Raw genomic sequence first — 27,367 nt, 5'->3', positions numbered from 1 at the left:
AATTTTTATACCAATACACAAATTAACGGGTGTTGTGAGACCATCCCGAGGGAAATTTTATTAGCCATGGTCAAATTTTTACATGGGTCTCCATTAAAGATAACAGACTATTACATAATTGGCGGGATTCTTGAAGAAAAAGTTTTAAAGTTCCTCTTAAAGGACCAACTATCTTCACGGATGCATCTAAACATAATATTTTGCTGTGTACCTTCATGATCTAACTATAAAGAGTAGTCAGAACCCCTTTTCAGTCCACTCAACAGAATGAATTTAGGATCATTCTAGCTCTTACTTATTATCCAGGAGACATAAATATCATATCTGATTCGCCTATTCAGTAGGTGTGGTACAAAAAAACCAGCCCAAATAAAATTTGCAGCTCTAATATATATCACTCTTTTTAAAAACTTCAAACAAGTGAGAAAACATCCAGGTAAGATCTTATATTACATGTCCCCTCATAGTGGCTTGGTCCCATATTTGATGGCACCAAACAGTCCTTCTAACTATGTTGGTCAATACCCCTTTGTTCCACGGGAAGCCCAGGAATCTCATTCTAAATATCATCAGGCTGCTGGCTTTTCCTTTACAATTTGGAATAAAAAGTGGGTAGAGCATAGTAAAAGCCTAATGGCCCTTCCTTTTCCAGTCCTACCTGCCCCAGGGAAGAACCCTTGTGGTTTGAGACCCAATGAAATTGGCAAATGGATTGACCCATTATAAATTTTTGGGTCGTCTTTCATCCTTTGGGTAGACACCTTTTGGGATTCACTTTGAACCAGCAGCAAAAAAGACAGCCCAGTGGTCACAATTCCCTACAAACATTTGCCATTATGGTGTGCCACAAGCAAAAAAACGAAATGGTCCTGTTATACTTAAACATTTTGCACACTTTTGTGCACAGTATAAATTTTAACACCACGGGCCCTTTCAATACTCAAGGACAGGCAATATGGGAGGAGAAACAGATATTAAGAGCCCTCCAAAAAAAAAGAAAGGGGAGCCACAGGTAACCCCTAGAGAACTACTAAATCTAGCCTTTTATACTATTAACTTTTGATTTTTGGAAAAGATGCACTGGCTCTGGCAATGGTTTATAACCCACCGGAAGGTCAGTGTCCAGTGTGAGCAGCTCCCTATCTTTAGATAATCCCAGGTGATTGGAGAGACCCAGAAAGTTGAATGGAAAATAGATAGGTAACTGTTTTGGGGAGAGGGTTTGCTTGTTTCTGTACAGGGGAGAAAGAATCAGATGGGTGCCAACAACCTATTTATTGTCCATTGGAAGAGACAGAGCGGACCCTTGAAACAAAGGGAAGACCTAAGAAATATCGGGTGGTTCTGTTTTGGATTGTTACCATTGAAAAGCGGGCAGTTATGGCGTTGACCAGGACATCAAAGATTGTTGGATTAAAACCCCAGGAATCATTGGATTCTCTGAGCCATAGGTTTGAAAACCCTCAGGAATATTGGATTCTCTGGACATAGGACTTGAAACCTCAGGAATCATTGGATTCTCTGAGAAATGATAAGTCTGTTACAGGACTTCAAAATCTGCTGGAATCATTAGATTCCAACACAAAAAAGACTTTGCAGGACTTCAAAAACTCAGGGGGATTTGATTCCTGACATGTGAAGCAATGGAAGTAGATTGGTTTTGACATCTTTGGTTGGAAGGGTATTTGTGTGACTGTTGTGTACATACCCCCTTCTAGGGACTTCTGGTGATCTTTTCCAACACCATGTTGATTTATATTGTTTGCCATGCCATCTTGATGTACAATTATGTTTTACAATTAACAAGCCTCATGACTGGGGGAGAGTCATCCCAATAGCCTCTTGTTATTGCATGTGCTTATGTAAACCTCCCATGCTGATGGGTTTGGCATAAAACCTTCAGCCCAGAAACCCAGCAACCCCCACTTCCCTTTGGTGTTTTCATCTCCTTCCTGAGAAGTTAGAGGTGGATACCTCCCTTGGGGTTTCTGACCTCCTGAGGAGTCAGGGATGGCAACCACCGTGTTCTAAAAAAAAGAAAGAGAGATGTAATGAGTTGATGACTGAGGTCCCAAGTACGTGAGGCTAAATAGTAATTGGGTACATTATTAATATACATGATTGGATAAAGAATGGTCCCTGCCCACCTTTGTGCAAGTCCTGATTGTTGTACAGGAAATGACGATTTTGGTGGTGGAGGCAAGAGAAGAACAGGAAGAGAAGTTGGAGATTGGGCCTGGATTCATTTTCTCCTGGCGTTTGGGTGGTTTTGGGGTCTATTGCTTTTGACTATTTAACATTGTATCGCCGACTCTCTTCCACCTCCGATCCTTCTTCACTGAGAATAAAGACTGACGATTTTCCCCTAACCTGAACTCCGGACTCCTGCTGATTTTAAAATACGTGATCTTCACAATTATATATATTTTTTATTGTATATAAATATATATGATTATATTGCTAATAATTATATACAATTTTTCAATATTCCTGACTAGACTATAGGTTCTATGATAGCAGGCATCCCATATTTGTAGTCTCCATAGTGTACAGAAAGTATACAGTGCCTTGGATGTTCAATGAATTACCAGTGATGCAATTTTGATAACCTAGCTGTCTAAGTTAAGCTCAGTTTCTCTCTGTCTCACTCTTCCAATCTTTTTTTCTTCACCTTTGATTTTGATTCATTCAAACCATAAATAAAACCACACCTACAAATTTTCTACTAGATAATATGGAAAAAAGTTATTATGAAAAATAGCATTACAGTGCCAAGAAAATAGCATACTATTTTCTTAGAAAAGTCAATTTATGAATGTAGAGAAGAACAGTTAAGGAAAAATATACTATATATCTTCATATTTTAAAATTTCAAGAATATTTGGTGTAGTGTCAATAATGTATTGACACTATTTGTGTCTTCTGACACTATGACAAAATTAGGTGCGCAAAACAGTACGAAAGTTAGAGTAAATATTATTTTCAAACTTCTTTCAAAGTTTTTTTTTTTAATATCAATCTACTTAAGCTTTGCATGATATTTTCCAATCTAGTTGTACACATAGGAAGTCTTGTTACTAGTCTTATTACCACCTTATTTTTAGCTTCTTTGTATCATTTAAATCTGCCAACAGTCTTAAGATCTCTTTGTTAGAACTTTATGTCCAGTAACAAACTAATGGACTTCCTCCTTCTTTATTTATAAGAGCATAAGAAATAATGTTCATATTAGCAAGAAAATTAGATTTCCCACATAGAGCCAGGGGTTCTCAACATATTACTAATAACTATGCTAAAAGCTTGCTAGAATATACTTACTTTACTAGATTTAAATAATAAAAATGATAACAGCAGCTGACATTTTATAGTATTTTAAGGTTTATAAAAATGCTCTAAATGTATTTTCTTGTTCATCCTCAAAGCAATCGTTTGCCAGAACAAATTCATGTTACATTATAAAAAAATTAGCTTTATTGAGCTAAACACAATAATAAAAAAATTCATCTTAAAAAAAAGAATCTCAAGGGGAAATAACTTTCTTAAACTATAGGAATACAAAAGACCAATAATTGGAGCTGAAACTATAGTATACAGGCATACTCTGGAATATTGAGGATTCAGTTCCAGACCACTGCAATAAAGCAAGTATTTCAATAAAGCAAATCAAATGAATTTTTTTTTTGTTTTCTCAGTACATATAAAAGTTCTGTTTATACTATACTATAGTTTATTAATTGTGCAATAGTATTATGTCTAAAAAATACATATACCTTAGTTAAAAAATACTTCTTTGTTTAAAAATGCTAACTACTATCTGAGTCTTCAGCAAGTAGTAATCTTTTTTGTTAGTAGGGGGTCTTGCTTGATGTTGATTCAGGCTGCTAACTGGTCAGACTAGTGAATGCTAAAAGTTAGGATGGCTGTGGCAATTTCTTAAAATAAGATAACAATGAAGTTTACCCCATCAATTGACTCTTCCTTTCACTTGAACATTTAGAACATTGTAAGATTATTGTGATCTTAATATTATTGTATATCAGAAAACAGGGAGGCCCAAGGAGAAGGAAAGCAACAGTGGGGCACTAAGGATATAAACATCATTTATCGATAAATTCACCACCTTATATGAGTGTAATTCATGGCATCCCCAAAACAATTACAATAACAACAAAAATGACAAAAATAGCATCAAAAAGATCCCTTATCACTGATCACTAAAACATTTAAGAATGAAAAGGTCTGAAATTGCCAGAATGTGACAGAGACATAATATGAGCATATGCTGTTGTAAAAAAAAAAAAAAAAAAAAAAAAAAAAAAAGAAAGAAAAAAAAGACATCAAAAGATTTGCTCTATGCAGGGTTGCTACAAACATCCAATTTGTAAAAAAACCAAAATATCTACAATGTGCAATAATATGAGGTATGCCTATATGCCTATATGATATAAAGCAGCAGACATAAAACTTAATTTGACAGTAGTTAAAGAGTACAAAAGACTATCAATGGAACAGACAAAAATAAGCAAGACTGGTTAGGGACCATGCCCAGGTAAAGGTGTAGGTCAATTCTCCGAGAGCCTCCACAGCTGTGAATCATAAACTTGAAGGAATTGCAAAGCAGCCTTCACAGATGTTCCTTGTGCATTGGGAATGAAATAAATTGGAGGCAAGAGGGAAGAGGAGAGAGATTAGAGACTGCAACTGCCTCTCAGTCTCCTTGTATCATCATCATCATCCTCTCACATGAAGAGATCTATTCTACAGGTCTTAGACCTCCAGCAGCCACAACATATGGTGCCCAAACAGGGACACAAGAATTACAAGAAACAAAGAAGCAGCATCATTTGAGATCTGTTCATGAGTAGGATCCTCCCAGAGTTCCTTTGGTAACCCGTTGGGGATGGAATGGGAAAAGAGACCCTGGTAAGACTTTTTTTAGTTGGGGTAATTAAATGGGCCAGCATATCAAAGGGCGGAGCCAGGAGACTGATGAGAGACTTAAATGGTTATTCGACTATAGTCCTCTTCTCCATTTGAAAGTTTGCCTGCATGACATCTCACAAGATTCAACACTTGCTATAGTGCTGTTTGTACTCCCTAGCAAGCAGACTCAGATACCTTTGCATATGGACTTAGATAACAGCTAATGCATAAATTTACTCATGCTGTAGGGGGAAATTAATCGCATTTCCATAAAGCAAAAAATGGGGAATTGTTAAGGACCATGCCTAGGTGAAGGGACAAGTCAATTTCCCAAGAGCCTCCACAGCTATGAATCATAAACTTGAAGGCATTGCAAAACAGCCTTCGCAGATGTTCCCTGTGGATTGGGAATAAAATAAATTGGAGGGAAGAGGGAAGAGGAGAGGTCAGAGAATGCAATTGCTTCTCAGTCTCCTGGTATCATCATCATCCTCTCACATGAAGACATCTATTATACAGGTCTGAGTTAGATCTCCAGCAGCCACTGGCAGGTGGCTCCCATATCATAACAAAGATCCAGAAGTAATTGAATACTGCATCCTAGTATTCCACAAATTCAAGACTGATTACTAGGCTAAGAATTCCCTATTATATAAAAATTGATGGGAAAAGGAGAAAGAAGTTTGGTAAAGATTAGGTTTAAACCAGTATTTCATTCCATATAATCTCTACAAATTCCAGGTGTATACCTCAATATGTAAAATAACATCATAAAATAAACAGAAGAGAATGAAAGGAATAATTTTGTACTCTGTATGACTTTCAGGTGAATTCTAAATTAATGTGAATATATAATAATAATATGAACCATTCTTCAAAAGATATGTGGTTAAATGATATAAAAAGGCAATTAAACACAAGTATTCTGAATTATAAACAATAAAAAATTTCAAATTAAAATCACTTTGACATTTTCATTTCATACCTATTCGTTTGGCAAACATGACAAAAGATGAAAATGGCAAGTGCTAAAGACTATGGAAAGACAAATACAGTAAAAGATAGTAGGATAATAGTGTGAATTGATCTACCTTTTCCTTAATTTTTTCAAAGTATCCAACATAAAATATCTGTAATTAATTTATAATAATTTTAAATAAATATAGGTAGAATACAATTTTATATATTTATTATATGATATTTTAAATTAGGCATTTGGGGATACAAAAGTAATGCTATTATTAGCACCTAAGGAATGAATCTAAAATAACATTATGAGTAATCTCTTAAATTATTCTGGGAGGGGGGTTTACAATAGATTTTTTTTTTTTTTTTTTTTTTTGGATAGGGCTAAAAGACGTTTTTTCAGAACAACAATAACAACAAAAAGGAAGCCATATGTTTAATATAAAGTATGCTCGTGGGTCTGATTCTATAATTCTGGTTCAAATCTCAGATAGTTCCTTTGAGACCAAAACTTGACCCCTAGACCGAAATGCCCTATAAATTTCCCATACAGAAATAATCCTTTCATATCTAGGATGAAACATTTGTTAATTATATAATGAAGTTATTTCTATTAGGACACAGCACATAAAGGACAAAGAAAAATAACTGGAAGAAGCAATGGATTTGAGACAGAAAGAACTTATTAAGAATTCTACCTATAATTTACAACATGTGTGACCCTAGGCAAGAAACTTAAATTTTCTTCATCTCCAATTCTGAAAATATAAAGTAAAGAAGAAGTTAGATTAGATTTTCAAACTGTTTTCACCTCAAAATCCTGTAATCCTATGATATAAATTGACAGAATGACAGGGTGTGATATTTTTTTGTGCTAGTACATCAAAGTTTTGCACTATAAACAAATGTGCTGGATCATCAGAACATTAGGAACCTGTCACAGAATATGACTAATGAAATTTCAATGAAGAACAAAATTATCTCAGAATTTCTGTAATTAAGTGGATTTTGAGAATTTCAGGCATTCAGAATATTAGGATATCATATTCCTATCTTTGACTGCTTTACATTTTGTTTCTACTGTTCTTACTCCATCTAATATGTTGTCAGGCAATATGCTAATCTGAAAGATACTTTTTGAAGAGAAACTTGCAGAAAAGATTCTCTTGTCCCCTATATTAACTGTCTTCCTTTTAATCTTATAAGCACTGGATTTATTTGTGAAAACCTTTTACTTTTAATCTGAAGCAGCTAAAAGGCCTGAATTGAAATTCAGCTTCACAAACTTACTAACACAGGGATCTGTGGACAAGTCATTTAACTTCTTTTCACCTCAACTGTGAAATGTAAATAGTAATTGGAGCAATTAACTTCCTAAGGTTGTTGTAAGGATCAAATGAAATAATATTTGTAAAACATTTATCACAGTTCTGAGAACATAGTGCAAATGTGTGTGTCTGTGTGTCTTCTCCTTCCTCTTTCCTTCTGCTTTTATGTAATCAAAATTGTCCATTATGTCTTCTGTGAGTCTTTGTCTCTTGATTGGTAATGAACTTTTCTACTATCCATAGATTTGATAGACAATTTCTTCCTTGATCTTACAATTTGTTTAGGTTGCCACTTTTTATATCTAGATCATGTGAAAATTTGGAGCTTACCTTGATATATATTGTGAAGTGTTGTTCTAAAACGAATATCTTCTAGATTACTGCTGAATTTTCCCAGCAGGTTTTACCAAATAGTGAGTTCTTACTCAAGCTGCTCTAGTCTTTGGGCTTACCTAAGAATGGCTACTAGGCTTATCTACAATAGTATACTGTATACTTTATCTATTATACTGATTAATCTCTGTTTTTTAACCAGTAATAATTTTCAAAAACGATAATTGCTTTGTAGCATAGTTTGAGACCTATACTTCTAGGTCCCCTTCCTTCTGCCTCCCCTCAACATTTCCCTTTACATTCTTGGACCATTTGTTCTTCCAGATGAATTTTATAATTTTTCTAGTTCTATAAAGTAGTCCTTAACTAATGTGATTAATATTATAATAACAAAACAAATCAATATTAATAGTATTGTTATTTTTTATTATATTTGCTCAGCCTACTCATGAGCAACTTATATTCCTCCAATTATTTAAATCTGACTATATTTTTTTAAACTGTGTTTTGTAGTATATTCATCAAGTTTCTTTATGGTTTTGGTAGACAGAATGCCAAGTATTTAATATATTCTATAGTTATTTTGAATGGAAATTCTCTCCCTTCCAACTTAATTTGTTGATAATATAAAACATATTATATAGATTGTGTACATGCCACAACTTTGCTGAAATTATTTCAGTTAATTCGTCATTGATTCACTATGATTCTCTAAAAAAGCCATCATATCAGCTGCAAATACACATGTACATAGATGTGTATATGTGCATGTAGGTGTGTGTTACTCCTCTTGTGCTTACATTTATTCCTCCAATTTATCTTTACTTATCACTACAGCTATTCCTTTCTAGCATTATATCCAATAGTAGTGATGATAACAAACACCCTTGTTTTATTTCTGTTTTCAGTGGAAAGGCTTTAGTTTATGCCTGTTACATATAATACTTGCTCTGGATTTTGGATAGATACCATTTACCATATTAAGGAATGATCTGTTTAAATCTAAGTTTAAATCTAAGTATTTCATACTTTATTTTTTCTTCAAACAGAAATGGGTATTATATTTTACATAAAGCTTTTTTGTCTGACTCTATTGATAAAAATCATATGACTTTCATTCTTCTTGTTATTGATATATTGTGTTTATTGGTTTTTCTAATATGGAATCGATATAGCATTTTTGGTATACGCTTGTATATACTATCATGTAAAATTCTGTGATATTTTGATGGACTTTGTTAAATTCTTTTTAGATTTTTTTTTTTTTTTGCATCATTATTTATTTGGGAAGTTATTCTCTAGTTTTCTTTTCAATTTTGGCTTTCTCTACCTTAGAAACCAAGATATTTCTATTATAAAAGAAATTTAATACGATTCTTTCTTTTTCTATTTTTGTAAGTAGATTATATCATAGTGCAATTATGCACTTTGAATGTTTGTTAGAATTTGCTTATGAATCCATCTGGTGCAATTATGTATTCAGTTTCTTCTTTTGGCCTTGAGTTGTTTAAATCATATATTGTTAAACTGAGCATTTTATATTTTTATAAATACTCATCCATTTAATTTTTCAGTTTTATTGGCTTAAAGTTGGATAAAAGAGTTTCTAATAATTTCCTTTATTTCTTCATTTGTTGTAAATTATCCCTTTTCCTTTTTTCTATTTATAATTTGGTTTTTCTCTTTCTTTTTTTTATTAATCAAATTATGTTGGTTTACTTATTAGTATTTTTACAAAACCAGGTTTTCATTTTTATCAATATGGTAGTTTTTTAAACAATTGATTTTAATATATTGTTATACTGTGATAATCATTTTAAGGAATTATAATACAGTTTCCATAACTTAATTCTCTGATCCAAAAATTCTTTAGGATAGTTATATAATGTCTAATTAATTTTAATATTTTTGCAATGAAACTTTTGATTTCTTTTTTGATTCATAATTCTTTTTTTTTTTTTTTTTTAAACAATGAGATGAATCTTCAAGATGAACCAAATGCTGCAACAATGATATTTTTTGACTTAGGTTTTATTCTTTTATGGAATTCATTCCTGAATTAATAGTAGACAATTTTTAGTTGCCTCTTACATCCAATATCAATGATGTTCCATCTCTTTGTCTAAGTACTTCAATTATACCTTCTCTTATGATTAGCACAAAATGTTTGCCATTCCATTGCTTACCAAATAAATCTCCTTAGGCATTTTCCTGAGGCTAACACTATCAAAGAAAACTTCAATTATTTTTTATTGTTTTAATTTTATTGAATAGTTATCTTTTTTAAAAGATATGCTTCATATTTTTCCTTTTCTGTATGATTGGATCTTCCCATCATATGATAGTTTGATGTAGGGACCCACCAATTAGTGAGGCATCTTCAGGGTAAAGCCATCCCTTAGAGGTGCAACAGAGTCAGTATGGAAGTACAGCAAGCTGAAGGATAAACTAGGGAGAGAGTGGATTCTGTGGAGTGGATTAGAAATCCATTCTTTCATTATCATCTTTATGGGTGAATTCATTCCATTCAACATTCATGGTTGTGATTATCATTATTTATGTATTTCCTTCTCTTCTGTCCTTGTATATGATTTTCCTTCCTTCTTCCCTGTTTACTCTTTATAAAGAAGAAAATGGTGAGGGAGGAACTATTTTTATAGAGTTTAGAGCTAATGATGCTTTATGCTTGCTGCAATCAACTTCATCTCCCAGAACCTCTTTCTTTTCCCACTTCCAGAAGCCAATTACAGGTTCTTAACCTTCCTTGCCTTTTAAATCCCTCTTCATAAAGCACCCTCAAGCTAGAAAATTTACTTTTTCTAAAGTAAAATTTTCAATGTTCTACCAGTTTCTTTATGTTTTCCTGCTTAGTAGAAAATATTCCTTAATCATCTCTATTTGTGTTCTAACATCATCTGACTCTATTGCTTTCTCATTTTTAGTCTTCTACTTTAATATCCCAACTATGTGAGACATTACATGCTTCTATTATTTCTTCCCTACTTTATTAAGAAAATTAAAACATAACAGAGACCCTTCCTCTATGGCCTTTAATGATACTGGATATCTGAGAGAGCCCCCTTCCCCCATCAAAACACAAACACTTTATCCTTACATACTACATACTCATTACTCAGCTATATTTACCTTTCATATTTTCTCTATATTCTTGAATATATTTCAAAGTTCAACGGTTGGTTTGTTTGATTTTTTTTTTTTTTACCCCATTATGAATGATTCAAAGTTCTTAATTTTATTAATGGTTCCTTAGTGTTCATATTCTAGCAGGGTGAATTATTTTTGATTAAATGCCTTTATCTTTTAACTTGTGTGATAACATACTCTAAGCCTTCCCTCTATTAACTTAATGATTGCTAAATCTTATGTGATCCTGATTACAGCTCCTCATTACTTGAACTTTTTCTTTTTCTTTGCCTTAGAAGCTCTGGATTTTAGTTATGACATTCCTAGCAAGTTTCATTTTGCATTTCTTTGTTTGTTTTGGGGTTTTTTGGGTCATAGCTTTCAGCACATCTAATTATTCTTAAATTTTCTCTCCTTTACTATTTTCCAGCCTTGTTAGTTTTCTTTATACAAGATCTTATAATTCCTCCGCTTTTTAAGGGTCTACTTTGTTTAATTTTTTTTTTTTTTTTTTTTTTTTTTTTTTTTTTGTCTCACAGAATCATTAACTTGCTTGATCCATTTAAATTTTTGAATAGTCTAGTATTTGGATAAAGTTTGTACCTCTTGCATGAAATTGTTCATTCTTCTTCCTAATCTTTCTGCCAGGGTTATATATTTTCTAATCTTTTCCTTTATAACTCTCATTTTTAAAGTAACTCAAAAGTCAGTGCTCCATGGAAGCAGATTGGAACATATTCAATAGTACCAGACAACAGCCACTTGGCTTGGAATCAGTTAATCATAGACATTTAGACAACAAAGTAGTTTCATGGGTAGAGTTGTGGTATAATGGGACCCTGAGTCAGGACAACTTAAGTTCAAACTGAACTGGACTTAATAGCTGAATCATTTCTGGGTAAATACCTTTACCTCTGTCTGCTTCAGTTTCTTATATCATAGGGCTGTTGTGAGGATAAAATCAGATTAATATTTGTAAAGTGATACACACATCACTTTACAAATATCAACTGCATCATACACCCACATCTGTAAAGCACTTTATTATTTATTTAAACACTTTTATTTATGATATGACTTTTATACTCTAGGGACTGTGCTAGATGTAGGGATAACAAACATAAAATGAAATAGAACCTGTCCACAAGGTTGGGAAGGTAGCTTAACATTCTATAGAGAACTAATAAAACTGCCATTATCAGAGTAGTAAAAGCAATTTCCCAAACTTCATTCATGTACTAGTTTTGGAACTCTCTTTGCCATGGAACATTGATTGAGCCATATATGGAGATTGTCTTATGTCACTACAACAGTTTCTATTATCATCAAGCTCAAGTAGTATGAAACTTTTGATGATAACAAAACTACTCTTGCCTTATCTTCTCGTTCCTTTTCTATCACTGGATCTGGGATAGTAAGGCTCCAGTTGAAAGAAGTTGGCTACTTTTTTTTTTTTTTTTTTTTTAAAGCAAGATACCTATCTGATCTTTCTGGTGCTTGAGAGTAAACAGATTGGTTCTATCCTGTAGAGGGCCAATATTGAATATGGACTCACCATCCTCCCAATAAACAATTGTATAGCCAGAACTGCTAAATTCTAATAAAGAATGTCTGCGACTGAAACAAAAGCATTCTTTACTATACAATGAATCAGACATATTTTGTAAACTTAGGACAGGAAAAAAAACATTTACTATACATTGAATCAAAGATATTCTTGGTAAATTTAAGACAGGAATGAATCAAAGACATACTTGAGGTAAATACTTGAGATATGACAATTTCTGCTTTGTATGATAAATATCACAACTGTTTATAATTCTGTTGATGTTGCTGAGCATCACAAATGTGCTATTTGCACATTTGTATTGATAGGCATCTTGGATTGATAGTCAAGGCAAATACAGAAATGCCAAAGTATGGATTGTGTATTGACTCTGAAAAGCAAATGATGCTAGTGATACCAGACTGAAAAGTATAAAACAGGGGCACTCAGATGAATAAAATGAAGATTGTAAAGCTTATCTTCTGCCTGGTCTTCCGTTATTCATTCACAATCCCAGTCTTTCAATGGTGCTGGACTCCAACACTATCCTACACCATAATAGGATGGGAGGCTCAGAAGTGTTTATCAAACTCCTATCTCTCTTTTACATAATCATGATTTAGAATCAAGGTGAAATCATCATATTCCTACTACTAAATTCTCCTCACATCTCTATTCACCTCAGTCCTATCTCTCTTTAATCTGTACACATATGCATAAATTTAAAGCTGCAATGATTTTCAAGGTTATTTTACAAATGAAGAAAATGAGGCTTAAAGAACTTAATTAACTTGTCCAAAGTCAAGCATTTAATCTAGTAAGAGGTTCTGGCAGGATTTGAATTCAGGATTTGTGACTTCAAATCTCAACCTTTTTCTATCCTCACTTTTCATTATGCACTCTAGAACCTCTACCCTAAAAATCTACAAATATTTCTTCTTCCTAAATCTCTTCTGATAATATTTACATGGAAACCTAATTCTTTCTGGAAGTCACTGCATCCCTGGACATTCTCTATCATCCTGCAATACCATTTTTTTGACTCCAAGAACACTGCCACTTAAACTTGCTGGATGGAGTAAATATATTCATTGTTCCCTACTATAACTTCTAGACTTCTTTAGTTGCTATTAATAAGTAACCATTCTTGCTTTTATGGATTAACTCTTCATCAGAAATGAAATGTATTTTCCTTGCCAAGGCCACTCAGCTCTTCTATCCTGAATCCCTCTCCTTTCCTGCCTTCTTCAGGAGTTTTGGGGGAGGGAGTAGTATGTATGAGATCTGTACATTAGAAGTTTACAAAATATGTCTGATTCATTGTATAGTAAAGAATGCTTTTGTTTCAGTCTCAGACATTCTTTATAAGAATTTAGCAGATCTGGCTATACAATTGTTTAAATTCGCGCTGGACATTATACCTCTTCCTCTGTATTTTCTATTCTATGGACCTGAATCTTAACTTATCTACTGATAGCGGAACTATTAGAACTCAGTTCTCTACATGTCTCTTCTTTAAGGAATTAAAAATGTTACTTTAAAAAAGTTTATGATAGAAAGAACAGCTGAACCAAACTGAGTCACACAAAGGAAATCTGTGCTGAAGGAAGTTACATGATTCTGGAAGCATGAGATTTTTTCTCATGAGATCTTGAAATAGTAAAGAAAAATGTAGAATTAGAAAAATTATTACACTCCAAATCAATCATTGACTACTTATCCATATGAGTCTTTCTTTGTCTCTAAAACTTTTGTAAACCTACATGCATATTGGGGGCATTATTTATACAATTATGAGCTGAAAACAAGTAGGCCTTATAACAGACCAGTCACCTCTACATAACTAGCTGAAAGATGCATATAATATAAAGATTCAACTATTTTTACTGATTTTAAAAAAAGTCAATAAAGAAAATGAACTTTAAAAACTGTCTCCTATCCTAATTTTAAGATAATACAAAATTCCTTGATAGGTACAATCAGTGAGATGACATTTTTTATATTTTATTATTATTTTAAGGATCATTCTTTTTTTTAAAAAATTTTTTTTATTATAGCTTTTTATTTACAAGATATATGTATGGGTAATTTTTCAGCATTTGACAATTGCAAAATACTTTGTTCCAATTTTTCCCCTCCTTCCCCCCACTCACTCCCCCAGATGGCAGGTTGACCAATACATGTTAAACATGTTAAACCATAAGTTAAATATACTATATGTATACATGTCCATACAGTTATTTTGCTGTACAAAAAGAATCGGATTTTGAAATAGTGTACAATTAGCCTGTGAAGGAAATCAAGAATGCAGGCGGACAAAAATAGAAGGAATGGGAATTCTATGTAGTGGTTCATAGTAATCTCCCAGAGTTCCCATTGTATGGGTGCTGGGTGTAACTGGTTCAGTTCATTACTGCTCTATTGAAACTGATAACAGATCTCATTGCCTAAGAGGGCCGTGCCTGTCAGAACTGATCATCATATAGTATTGTTGTTGAAGTATATAATGATCTCCTGGTCCTCCTCATTTCACTCGGCATCAGTTCATGTAAGTGTCTCCAGGCCTTTCTGAAATCATCCTGCTGGGCATTTCTTACAGAACAATAATATTCCATAACATTCATATACCACAATTTATTCAGCCATTCTCCAATTGATGGGCATCCATTCAGTTTCCAGTTTCTGGCCACTACAAAGAGGGCTGCCACAAACATTCTTGTACATACAAGTCCCTTTCCCTTCTTTAAGATCTTTTTGGGATATAAGCCCAGTAGTAACACTGCTCGATCAAAGGGAACAGTTTGAGATGACATTTTTTAACAAATCTGAGGTGTACCAATATGAAGGAAGGCATGTAAAAATATTGTACAATTATACAATGAATTCATTTCAAGGGTGAGGCAGACCCTTTGTTTATCAAATCTCTGAGATACTTTTTTTTTTTCTTTTAGGATAGTATGAATGAAATCTTTTTTTTTTTTTTTTTAATTCTTAGATGTCCTTGGCTTGGGCAGTAATTTGCTTTCAAAGCATTCCCTACTTCTGAAGATGTAACCAATCTGTTTAGTAACTCTCCTTAAGAATCCAGACTATTGATTCATCTTTCTAAGTCATGTTTGGAACAGAATACTCTAAAAATAACTGTGTACTTGGCTTGGCTGCAACCATATGCAGAAGTTTCTCAGATGCCACTTTAACATTAATCTCTTTGCAGAAAAATCTTGCTGTCTAACTGATGCCAACGTTTTCTTTGCCATCCAAAATTTACATGTCATCAAAATATACAAGTGAGACTTTGATATTTTTATTTCATACACAAATATGCATACATACCAATGCTACTTAGAAATTTTGATGTTAAGTACCAAATGGATGCACAGAATATCATGAAATGTGTTTAACTATGATTAGATAGTTTGGGATTCCCTTTGTTCAGTTCTAATTTCTGCTATTGCCATTACATTCAATAAATTAATATTTATTAAAAGCTTATTGCTTTCTATCTCAATGCTTTTTTATTTCATTGGAACACTTATTGAATGTAATGTAAATTGAATATAAAATGAACTGACAACCCTGAAACAATTTTTTTTGGACAATATTATCAATTTTTTGTTAATCTCAAACATTAATTTAAAAATAAAATTAATAATGTTAATATCATTTCAAGTCATTTGCAGAGTTAGAAGTCTTAAACTGTCCTGTGATAGGATTAATATATTCTAGCTTCCTCCTTTTCTTATCCCAATGTTAGTTAGATTAATTCTTTTCTAAGAATTAAAAATTTAACCTTAGAGCTAAGATTCAAGTTCTACCAATGTTGACAGAGCTTCTGGGACCTCAGCTACCCACCCAGTCAAGATCTTTTAGCCCCAGAGGCATCATACTTTATTCTGTAAATTTGTATTAAGATAAAGAAGTCAGTCCTACCCAAGTGAAGTCCTTTTCAGTATAATATCCTTTTCAGTATAATTTCCATGCTATAGCTAAGTAAATGTATTTTTCTTAACTGTTGATGAACTACTAGTGTCTTTTTTCCTCCCAGACTAAGACCAAAAGTTTCACGCAAGTGATTTGCCTGAATCAGCCTAAGACCACAACAAATGCTGACAAAACAAAAAGGTAATCTATGCATGTTCAAAGCACAAAGTCTGCTCCATTTGATTAGTAATTTAATGAAGGAAATCATATATGAAAATGGCAGTTAGGTTTTAAGGAAAATTTTTCAGAGACATTAAAAAATTCTTTTTTAGAGTATATCATATTTTAAATGCTCAAAAACATGAAAATTTCCAGGAGCTATGGAAGTAAAAACAAAACAAATTTTACCATATTTTCTACAAAAAAAAAAAAAAAAACCCACTAAATTTTCATATCTGTGACACATTAAAACAAAAAGACCTTTTACTCTGAATTTTAGTGGATAAGCTGAAATACTGATAATGTTAGATTTGTATGCTTTTATATTAGTTTTTTGTGAGACTTTTTAAAAATATTTGAAAAACTCAAGAGAAATAATAATTAAAACAAATAAGATCTTAATTAATCCTTTGAAAAAAGAAAAGCTATGTCTAGCTTTTTTTCCCCTGTCAGCAAGATTTTTCTATTTGGCTAATTCTGCTTTTTAAAGAGTTCTTTTCAATGTAGCTAGATGCTACAGTAAATAGAATACTAACCCTTAAGTCAGGAGTACCTGAGTTCAAATTTGCTTTTAGACATTTAAAACTCACTAGTTATGTGACCCAGACAAGTCATGTAATCCTAATTACCTCTCAAAAAAAAAGATTCTCCTCTTCAATAAAATTTTGCATTTCTTTTATCATTAGGCCAATTTTGTTTTTCATGGTATTCTCTTCTATATTTTTTGTCTCGTTTAATAAGATGTTAATTTTTTTCCTTTTTTTTTTTTTTTTTTTTTTTTTTTTGGTATTATTCTCATTTCTTTTCCTAATTTTTCCTCTACCCCTCATCACTTTCTTCAACTCTTCCAAAAATTTGTTAGGTTTAGGTCCAATTAGCATTTTTCTTATTTTTGTACACACACACACACACACACACACACGTATATAAACAAACAAGTAAAGTGGGTTAACACTACTCTGCCCTTTCCACTCCTACACAAAAAAATTCTCAATAAGTTACACATATATGGAAAGGGAAGTGTTCATTATACCTTCTTACTACACTCCATGACAGAGGAAGGAAAAGAGGTTCCCAGAGTCAATCCTAACCCCCCACAAATCAATAAGGATTCATTAAAAGGAAAAAAACAAAAAACAAAACAAACAGAAACCAGGGGAAACATTTAAATATGAAAAACAAACAGGTATACGAGGGAGTCACAGGATCCAGGGAGAAAAAGGAATAGGTTTTTTCAGGTCAGACAGGGGAAAGATGATCTCCAGCCTTCAGAACGGGTTAAGCGATCTGGGATCCAAGGTTCACACAGTGACTCTGTAGTGACATAGCTCTTTGTAGATCTGCTGACGAAGTTTGAGCATGTCCTGCTATGTGAAGGTGAAGGGCTGAAATAGGGTCAGATAATTGCACCAAAGTTACTGTCATTTCATCTGCCACATTCATCTTGAAATAACTCTTCCATTCTTGGTGGAAATCTAGCTAATCCTTCTTCACTGCCTCAGCCTGTAAGTTCCTAGCAATATGCTTGGGACATCTTTGGTTGAGGGTACTCTGTGAGTCAAAATAAGTAATAGTTTGCTGCCTCACGTGCATAGAAATGAGTGACCAATGTACCTTCAAGTGAATAGGGATCAGTAGAACTTCCTTAATGAAGATATTCATATTTTTAGTCCACCTTTTTACTCCATCATAATTTTTAGTATGGAGTTTGTCATAGAAGAAACTGTTGAAGAAATGAACCTTTTCGGGGACAGTGTCCATTAATAAATTTCCATACATATTCATCACCTAGTCATTAAGCTAGTTCTGCTCTTACAAGGTCCCAAGGCCATCCATGGTATGCACGTGCCACTTATAGGCCACAGGAAAGACTCTCACCAAAGCATTGCCAAGCATATACTGGTATGATTGGATCAGCTGCTGAACTAACCCTTTTCTAGAAAGGGTGAAGAACTCTTGCTTGAAAAAGGCCTCCAGTTTTCCTATCACTTTGTCTTGTCCTAAAAATGAGCTGAAGGAATTCATTTAGGATGCTCTGTATACATGTCACATGCTCCTCCCGAAGGGGCCTATGCTGCTTAGTCTTTTCTCCTGGATGCTCCTGCTCCTCAGCAGGTCCTAATTCATTTCCTTGCAACAGCTCATGGGGCAGTCTGGTCCCCAATACTGTGTACATTACTGATAAAGATGACAGTATTGGTAGGTGCCAAACCATTTCCCCATCTGTGGGGAGCCGGCACTAATCTACAGGTAATAAGGCCATAAGGCCATACAGGTGATAAGGTCACATTCCAAAAGACTGCCCTAACCTTGAATAGGAATCTCTTAATCACATCATGGAGCTTCCTACATGACCAAAGACACCTGATCAGCTCATCCTTGGGCAGGAAACCAATCCTTTGTCTAGGACCCCCATCCTGTACTAAGTTCCTGCAGCCCTGCTGCTATATATACCTGTACTATTGCACTAATTAAACGAGGCTTGATCAGATGGTTTTGTCTTGCCTTCATTCTTCGCTGTGCCCTGTCCCAAGCTCTTTGTCTCTCTTCTTCCAGGGTCCACATACTCTGCCTCACGGCCGAGGCACCCCATCCAGTCCAGATGTTTCCCCAGAGCCATTAGGAAGAGAGCATGTAAGGAGAACTGCATCAATTTCTGAAGGCTGAGGGGGGGGGGGGATTTCAGGTTCTACTTCTGTCCATCTTCCTCCTGAGATGACTCACTGGGCAATGTGGGAGATCTCCTAAACCTTTCTTCAGCCGTCAGTGTCCCTAAAAACCCCAGCTCCAGCTTGAGGAGGTCCCCCTGGTGAGTCAAGCCTGCAGATGGGTTATATGGCAGGATCGCCTGCTCCTCCTTCCTGGAGAAGGAGGAGATTCTTAAAGTGTGGAGGGCCCTGCTGCCAACCCCTCAGTCGACAGCTTCCAGCAGAATGTCAAAGAGAAGCTACTCTATTACTCTAGTACAACGGCATTCCAAAAGCTCTCACAGTTTGGTGGTGCTATTGAGAACAAGCTCTACGGGGTGGGGGACAAGAAGGATGGGGATGCTGAGGTATTCCTAGCTGGCCGCGGCCTAAGGAAAGCCCCAGGCCACCACCTGTCCCTCCTCCTCTTCTTCATCATCCTTTTCCTTGGCTGAAGCATCAAAAGAGGGCGGAGAGGTAGGGAGTTGATGGGCAGGATCTGTGGTCCCAGTCCTCATGTTTGACTCAAACACCCCATCTGACTTTAAGAGTAGTTTGGGAGGGGGAGGCCAATGGAGGCACTCTGGACAGGGAGATGGAAAGATGGGGGATGTTCCAGGGGTAACTGGCCTCTAGGGCCAATTCCCTTGGAAGTTCATATTTATCTTCAAGTAACCTTCTCTCCTCTCTAGCATTTTTCTTTAAGGAGTTTTTTGTACCTATTTTCACCCTATTGTCATCTTCTGACTGTATATATTTATATCACTTGAGAATATAATACCTTTTTATGTTTAAATATTTTATGTTGTTGTTGCTTGTTCATTTTCCCAGTCTATTTCTTGACTTTAAATTTTGTATCAAAGTTGGGCTTTGCCTACTTGGAGGTGGAGAGACATTCTCCCATGCTTAGACTTTTTCATGTTGCTGTTTTCAGAACGAGTTCTTGGTGGCCTGCAAATTATTGATGTTTCCTAGTTGGGGTGACCCTGGGAGAAGCATGGTTACTTGCACTTGTCTGTACTCTGGTCTTTACCCAGGAATGGGCTCTGGTACCCTGAAGCTGCAAGCATTAGTGTCTCTCTTTGCTTTGGAACTATGACCAGAGACCTTGATCCCTTATACAGACCACGAGTGCATTTTTCTGATTATGAGAAACAGAGTTGCCTATTAGCACCAGCTAAAGTACCTTAGGCCAGCAAAGGATCTTCTATAATTTCTTTCTGACCAGGTGTTGGAATCTTTACAAAGTGTTAAGACATTAGAGTTGATAGAGAAATAATTATCTAATTTGGCATGGTTCAATATGATTGATTTGATTTTAGAAGGAGATATTTTGGGCAGAACTTGAAACAAGGTACTAAGTACCACTGATGGAAAACAATGCTTGTGTTCACACCTTTAGAGAGCTCATAAGTATCTAAGTACTCAATGGAGTTCACACGTTTGGGAGAATTCAGGGTTTAGAAAGAGATATTTGAATTCACACCTCCCTTAGGGCCAGAGAGCATGCTGGGAGATATCCCACAATCCCACTCTTGGAAAAGTAGCATAAATACTGCTCCAGTGAGCCACTTCAGAGAGTTTTCTGGAGAACATCGACTGGGGTCAGAGACAGAGCACTCTGAGAGATACAGAAGCCTACTGGTCTCAGTTGGAGATTGAGAAGCCACGAGTCGGAGTTGAGCTGGAAGCGATAAAGGACAAAGCTGCAAGATCTCTTGGAACCAAGCAGAGAGATAGGCCTCTGAGCTAACCGGGCTATACTGAAGGACACAATAAAAGATCTGAACTCTTTTATCACCTGGCTGTGTTTTGGAAAAAGAACACCACATATGATTTCCTGTTTTGCCATGGTTCTGTCTCATTTTGAAGCAGAAAGAAATATATTCATGTGAATAAATTCAATTTTTAGCAATTAAGTAGATGTACTTACTCATCTATGAGAAAATAAAAGAGTAGATACAGGAGTTTGTAAAGCCAATTGGCTGTACTGGTGTTTTAAAAACACTATAGAGGTAAGTGAATTCAGTTTTATTCTATAACTGTTATAGATGTATATCTATATGTACATGTCTTTTGTTGTCTTTGTTGAATTAGGATGGGTGATATCAGTTGAGGAATAGGTAAATGTTATGTTTATGAATATAATGGAATATTATTGTTCTATAAGAAATGATGAACAGGCTGATTTCAGAAAAGCCTGGAAAGACTTACATGAACTGATGTTGACTGAAGTGAGAGGAATCAAGAGAGTTGTTTGCAAGTTTTTTTCTTTTGCCTAGCTTCTCCTAGCAGGAGTAAGTGAAATAGTGAGATAGGGCTGAAGAATAAATCAAGGCAAGAGTTCCCTCTGCTAACATGATGTGATCTAGGGATAAGCAAATAAAAAAATATTCTTTTGGAATATAAGAATATTGATGTGGAAGTCAGCATCTCTTGCCTTCATACATTTCTTCTTCACTGCTTTACTCATTTGTAGAATAGATATAACACATGTAACTCCTGTTTTGAATATCTGTTGTTTTGTTTGCCCTTCATTTTCAAAGAGAACCAGTGGCATCACAAGATAATGTTGAAGTGGGACTGAGTTGCATAAAGTCATCAGGCCTCATTCTTTTTTCCAGTCATCAAAATCCAGTGGCAAGATAAAAGTCAAGATAACTGGCTATTGCTCAAGTGGCAGTGGATAATCTTGGCATCTTTGATGTCTGACTAAGCTCTAAGGGTTCCACAATGCCTGCATCAGCCACCTTCATGTTACAAATTGCTCTCGTCCTCTCATTCTACCCATGGAAGTCTTCACATGCTTGGAATAAACTCAATAATTCACCAACAGGTTTGAGGGTTAGTTGATTACTATTAAGTAAAGGCACTAAATCTTTGGCAAGTTTTTATACATACATACATACATACATACATAAACACACAAAATCAAGGCAATAATGATTTTCTAATAAATAGTTAAGAGAAACTGAACTTGATCTTTCTTAAAGTCTTTTTTTCTTTAACTGTGGATTTTTAACCAGTCAGTTATGGTCTTTTCCAAAACCAGTGATACATCTTGGTTTCTTCTGGTTGTTCTGTTAACCAGCTGATCAATTAACAAGCATTAATTAAATGACTACGATGTGACAGGAATTGTGCAGGAGATGACAAGACAAAATTACAAAGTCTCTGCCTTGCCATCATGGAGTTTATATTTTATTTTGGAACATAATGTGTGTGTGTGTGTGTGTGTGTGTGTGTGTGTGTATAAAACCAAGTGCATGATAAATAAGCATAAAGTAAATTTGGGAGGCAGAGAATAATAAGCTGGGGAAAATAGCAAAATCTTGATGTAGAAGTCTTTTGGTCTCTTGATCAAAGAACTGGGGAAAAAAAAAAAAGGATTCTTAGAAATGAAGGTAAGGTCAGCTTCTGGCAGAAGTACATTCTAAGTATGCCAATGCAAAGAAACAGACATAGATGAAGAAATATTCTGTGAGGGACATCAGAATGGCCAGCTTGTCTGAATGCAGAATTTGAAAAAAAGAGTAAGGTTAGAAACATAGAATAAGGCTAGGTCACGAAGAAATTTAATAGCCAGAGGGAGCTTATACTTGATCCTAGAAGGAGCAGGAAGCTTCCTGAAAATTTATTGAGAAAGGTCATGATATGATCAAGTGAGCTAGGTGATGCAGTAGAGAGTGGGCTTAGCCTGGCATCAGGCTCATTTTCCTGAGTTCCAATTTGGATTTAGATACTTACTACTCATGTGACCTTGGGCAAGTCACTTAATTCTGTTTGTTACAGTTTCCTCATTTGTCAAATGAACTGGAAAAGGAAATGGCAAATCATTCTGGTATTGGGGGCAGCTAGATGGCATAGTGGATAGAATAATAGCCCTGAAGTCAGGAGGACCTGAGTTCAAATTTGATCTCAGACACTTAACACTTCCTTGTTGTGTGAGCCTGGGCAAGTCACTTAACCGCAATTGCCTCAGCATAAAAAAAAAAAAAAATCATTCTAGTATTTTTGCTAAGAAAACACCAAACAGGATCATGACAAGTCAGACATCACTGAAAAATAAATGAACAGCAGCAACAAAATGGTATGATCAAACCTAAGATGTAGAAAAACCACACTAGAAGATATAATAGAGGACAGATAAGACTTGAAGCAAGGTAACTGATTAGGAGCCTATTGCAATAGTCCATGCAAGTGATGATGAATATCTGAATTATTGCTGATTACATGGAGAGAAGAGGATAGATGTAAGATAGTACAAATGCATAAAAGATCAGGCAACTAATGATGTTTGAGGTGAAGATGAGTGAAGGAGAGAGTTAAGAAGCTATGAAAATGGATAAATGGAAGAATGGTGGTATCCTTGATAGAAATAAGGAATTTCTGAAGGGATAGAAGTAGATTCTGGGGAAAAGATAATCAGTTCTATTTTAGAAACATCCAGCTATGTGAACCAAGTCACTTAACCTGGTATGTCTCAGTTCCTCATCTGATCTGGAAAAGGAAATGGCAAACCACTCTAGTATATCTGCCAAAAAAATATCAAAATGGGGTCACAGAGTCAGACATGACTGAAAAATAACAAAAGTGTGTACCAAAGATGAAGGAGTTTTGGTATGTTCATAAATAGCAAGAAAGGAAATAGTCTATGGGGGAAAGACTGAAAATTAGAGAGAGTGAGGATGATTGTTAGGACAATATACAGAAGAGAAAAGATGGGGAACATGGGATAATGGGAAGAGGCAGTGGTTTTGGCAGGAATCATTACCTCTCTATTAGACTAGATTAAAAAAAGAATGAGGGGTTTTGCATTCTACAAAAAGGATGAAAGAAAAGCTCAAGGTGAATTAAATGCTATGTTCAGAGTAGTTGAGAACTAATTCTATCATTGTATGCCTTTTTATGTTAGAGTAGATGTACATTATACATTGTATCACTTTTGTTATTATTCAGTAAGGCTTTTTACTTAAATTCAGTTTAGATGCAGATGTTAACTTTCTACTTCCATTGTTGTTATTACCATTACCATACATCTGTATAATAATATTTTCCTAGCAAATATTCTCAGCTTCATTCTCCTACTCTTATTAGTCCTTTACTCTACTACCAGATTAGGTCTCTATATTTTAAAAAATGAATCTATTAAGACTTCTGAGAAGTATTCTTTAAAATAAAAAATTTAAAGGCAAATGCCTATTGTCTCCTGTAAAATATAAATTCCTGAAGCCTAATTATGTAGACTTTAAACAATCTGGTACCAGCTTACCTGTATGACCCTATCTCATACTATTTATGAAAATATTGTCTAGCAGAATCTGTCTACCTGTCATTCCTTATATATACATTCTATGATTTTCTAATTTTGTGCCTTTGTTCTTGCAATTTTCTATACCAGAAAATATGCCATCATGATCTGCCACTACAAAATAAATAATTAGAAACTTCATTCCCAACAATATTTCTATTAACTTATCATAAAGCTGATGGGTAATTAAGGACCTTTTCTTGTTGAATTTTGCTAATCTCTCAGTGCTTAGTATGAGGCTCTATACTCTATATAGAGTATAATATATTTGCAAAACAGAAATGAATGAAACAGTCATTAATTACTTGGATGTGAACAGATAAATGTGAGATAAAGCAGTAGAGTCCTGCTAATCTGAAATATGCTATGTATTTGAAATGAAGAAATTTGCTTTATTAAAAAGCAGTTTTATATTATCTTCATTTTGAAGCTTGCATTTTTTTTTTAAAGCATGAGTGATCCCTTAAAAATAAAAAGCATGGATTTATACAGTCCACATACTGGTCTTTACACAAAAGTTTGTGTTTCTCCGAAGATTGCTACCTAGCCTTCATAATCAGATTCTTGGCAACTAAGAATAAGAAACTTGATTTTTCTTCACAAAAGCATTTGAAAAATCATAAACAATTTGGTAAGATAATCACCGAAGTCTATTCCAACTAAAAATCTATGAGCCAATGTACACTCCCACAAGATAATCGCTTTACTTTTTGACAAAAATATAAATAATTTCAAATCAGACATTAAGTACACAAAGAACATGCTCTTTTTTTGGCTAAGATGATAAAATGAAAGAAAACGATGAAATGAAAAAAGATAAGGAATCTCTCTGCTCTCCATATCCTTTGTCTATCTTCCCTTTCACAAATTCCTAGAAAATGCCATCCAAAATTGTTAACTTCCCCTCACCATTTCCTCTACACTTATAAAACCCTTAAATCTGTTTTCTGACTATGAGTTAAATAAACCTGACTTCTCTGAGTTTACCAAAGATGCTTTAATTGTTCAACCCAAAAATCTTTTCTTATTCATCCTTTTTATCTTCTTTAAATCTTTTAAGACTGTTGTCAACTTTGTCTCCTGAATATTTTTCTTCCCTGATTGTATTAATTACTGTTTCTTAGACTTCTTTGTGTGGAATATCATCTCTGTTCCATACTTTTGTTGGTGGGAGTATCACAGGGCTCCATCCTAAGTCCACTCTACATACTCTTTATTATTCCATTAACTTCCATAGGTTTAATTACCACTTCCATGCAGATTACATATATATATATATATATGTATAATATACATATATGCTCACACATGTGAATACATATATAATTAAAAATATGTATATAGCATGTGTGTAAATATATATTTATACATACAGAGAGAGACACGCACAGAGATCTTATCTATATCCTGAGTTTCACTCTACATAACTAACCTCTAGAGACCTCATAGTACCTCAAACACAAAATGTTCAAAAGAGAATTCATTGATGCCTTTCCCCTCAAGTTCTAACTTTCTCTAAAGTTGTTCTGTCACCAAATTTTCCAGGTTCACAATAATCCTCAGATCCTAAATGTAAGTGTGGCTCACAATGGCTATTTGCAAAATAAACCCATATAGTATATATTTGAAAATGTATATCTCACTGGATACTTCTAAGTCTATTATCTCTCTTGCCAAGGAGGTGGGAAGCACGATCCATCATATTCTAGAGTCTTTATTACTCATTGCATTAGTCCAAGTTCTTAAAATCTTTGACGGTTGTTTTCTTTTACAATGGTGTAGTTAATAGAGGAGTGGGAGGTGGGGGAGAAATTCTGTTTTCTACTCATTTCTCTATATCAATCCATGAGTTTTTCTGCATTGCTTCTATCATCTCTTAAAATTTAATACCATTTTATTATATTCATATACCCTAACTTGTTCTCTTATTCCTTAATTGATGGACACTCCCTATGTGCTATTTTTTTGCAACAACAAAATATATTGCTATAAATTTTTTTGTCTATATGGGTTCTTTCCTTTTATCATTGTTCTCTTTGAGATATATACCTTAGAGAAGTTATCTCTAGATCACATAATGTTTACATTTTAATTATTTTTGAGGTATAGTTCCAAAGTAATCGGACCATTTCACAACTCCTAATGGTGTATTAACATGCATATTCTCCCATTGTCCCTCCAATAATTGTTATATTTGTCAACTGTGAAATCTCAGAGTAGCTATAATGTATATTTCTTTTATGAATAGTAATTTGGAGCACTTTTTCCACATAGATATTATATTACAGCAAGTACTCTTTTGAAAATTGCCTGTTCATATCCTTTGAAAATTTATCTTTTAAGAGAATGGTTCTTGTTCTTATAAACTTGTATCAAAATTCCCTGATTCTGAGATATTAGACCTTTATCAGATAAATTCTCTATCAATATTTTTCCTCTTATCTGTTTCACTTCTCGTTCTAACTTGATTTTAAAATATGCAAAATGTTTCAATTTTATTCAACAAATTGGCATTTTATCATTTATGATAATTTCTATACTGAATATATTCATATGTATATGCATGTATAAATGTGATATATATGATATAAGATACTTCTGTTCAAATACAAGCCTTTGAGGGCAAAAAGCTCTTCATTTTTTTTTATATCCTCAGTGCCTAACAGTGTCTAGCACATAGCAGGAAGATAATAAATAACAAGTGATTTTGAATCATATTCTTCTGGCTTTTGGCCCAAAGCCAGAGTCTTGCTTCATGGTGTAGATATAATATGTATGAGTAACCTGAGATACAAATCTGAAACAGAAATACAAGCTGTGGACCAACATTTCAGAGAATCAGTACTTCTGGGTCAATTCAAAATTTAAAAAAACTAGGGAATCAAAAAATGAAACAATCCCTATTAATGAATGGAGATAAGTACATATATTAAATACATAAATATTTATATAATAAATTATATATATACATATATACACATATTATTAT

General features: G+C 34.2%; 1 protein-coding gene and 1 pseudogene across 11 annotated transcripts in view; both read right to left on the bottom strand.

Moving 5' to 3' along the window:
• The window catches only part of GPHN (gephyrin), a 751,804-nt gene that overhangs the window by 471,429 nt on the left and 253,008 nt on the right, over positions 1 to 27,367 (bottom strand). The gene's annotated exons all lie outside the window — the stretch shown is intronic.
• Positions 17,167 to 20,311, bottom strand: LOC100914613 (annotated as a pseudogene).

The sequence above is a fragment of the Sarcophilus harrisii genome, chromosome 2, assembly GCF_902635505.1.
Source record: "Sarcophilus harrisii chromosome 2, mSarHar1.11, whole genome shotgun sequence".
Taxonomy (NCBI): domain Eukaryota; kingdom Metazoa; phylum Chordata; class Mammalia; order Dasyuromorphia; family Dasyuridae; genus Sarcophilus; species Sarcophilus harrisii.
The sequence above is the reverse complement of the archived record's forward strand: the minus strand, read 5'-3'. Positions and strand labels throughout refer to the sequence as shown.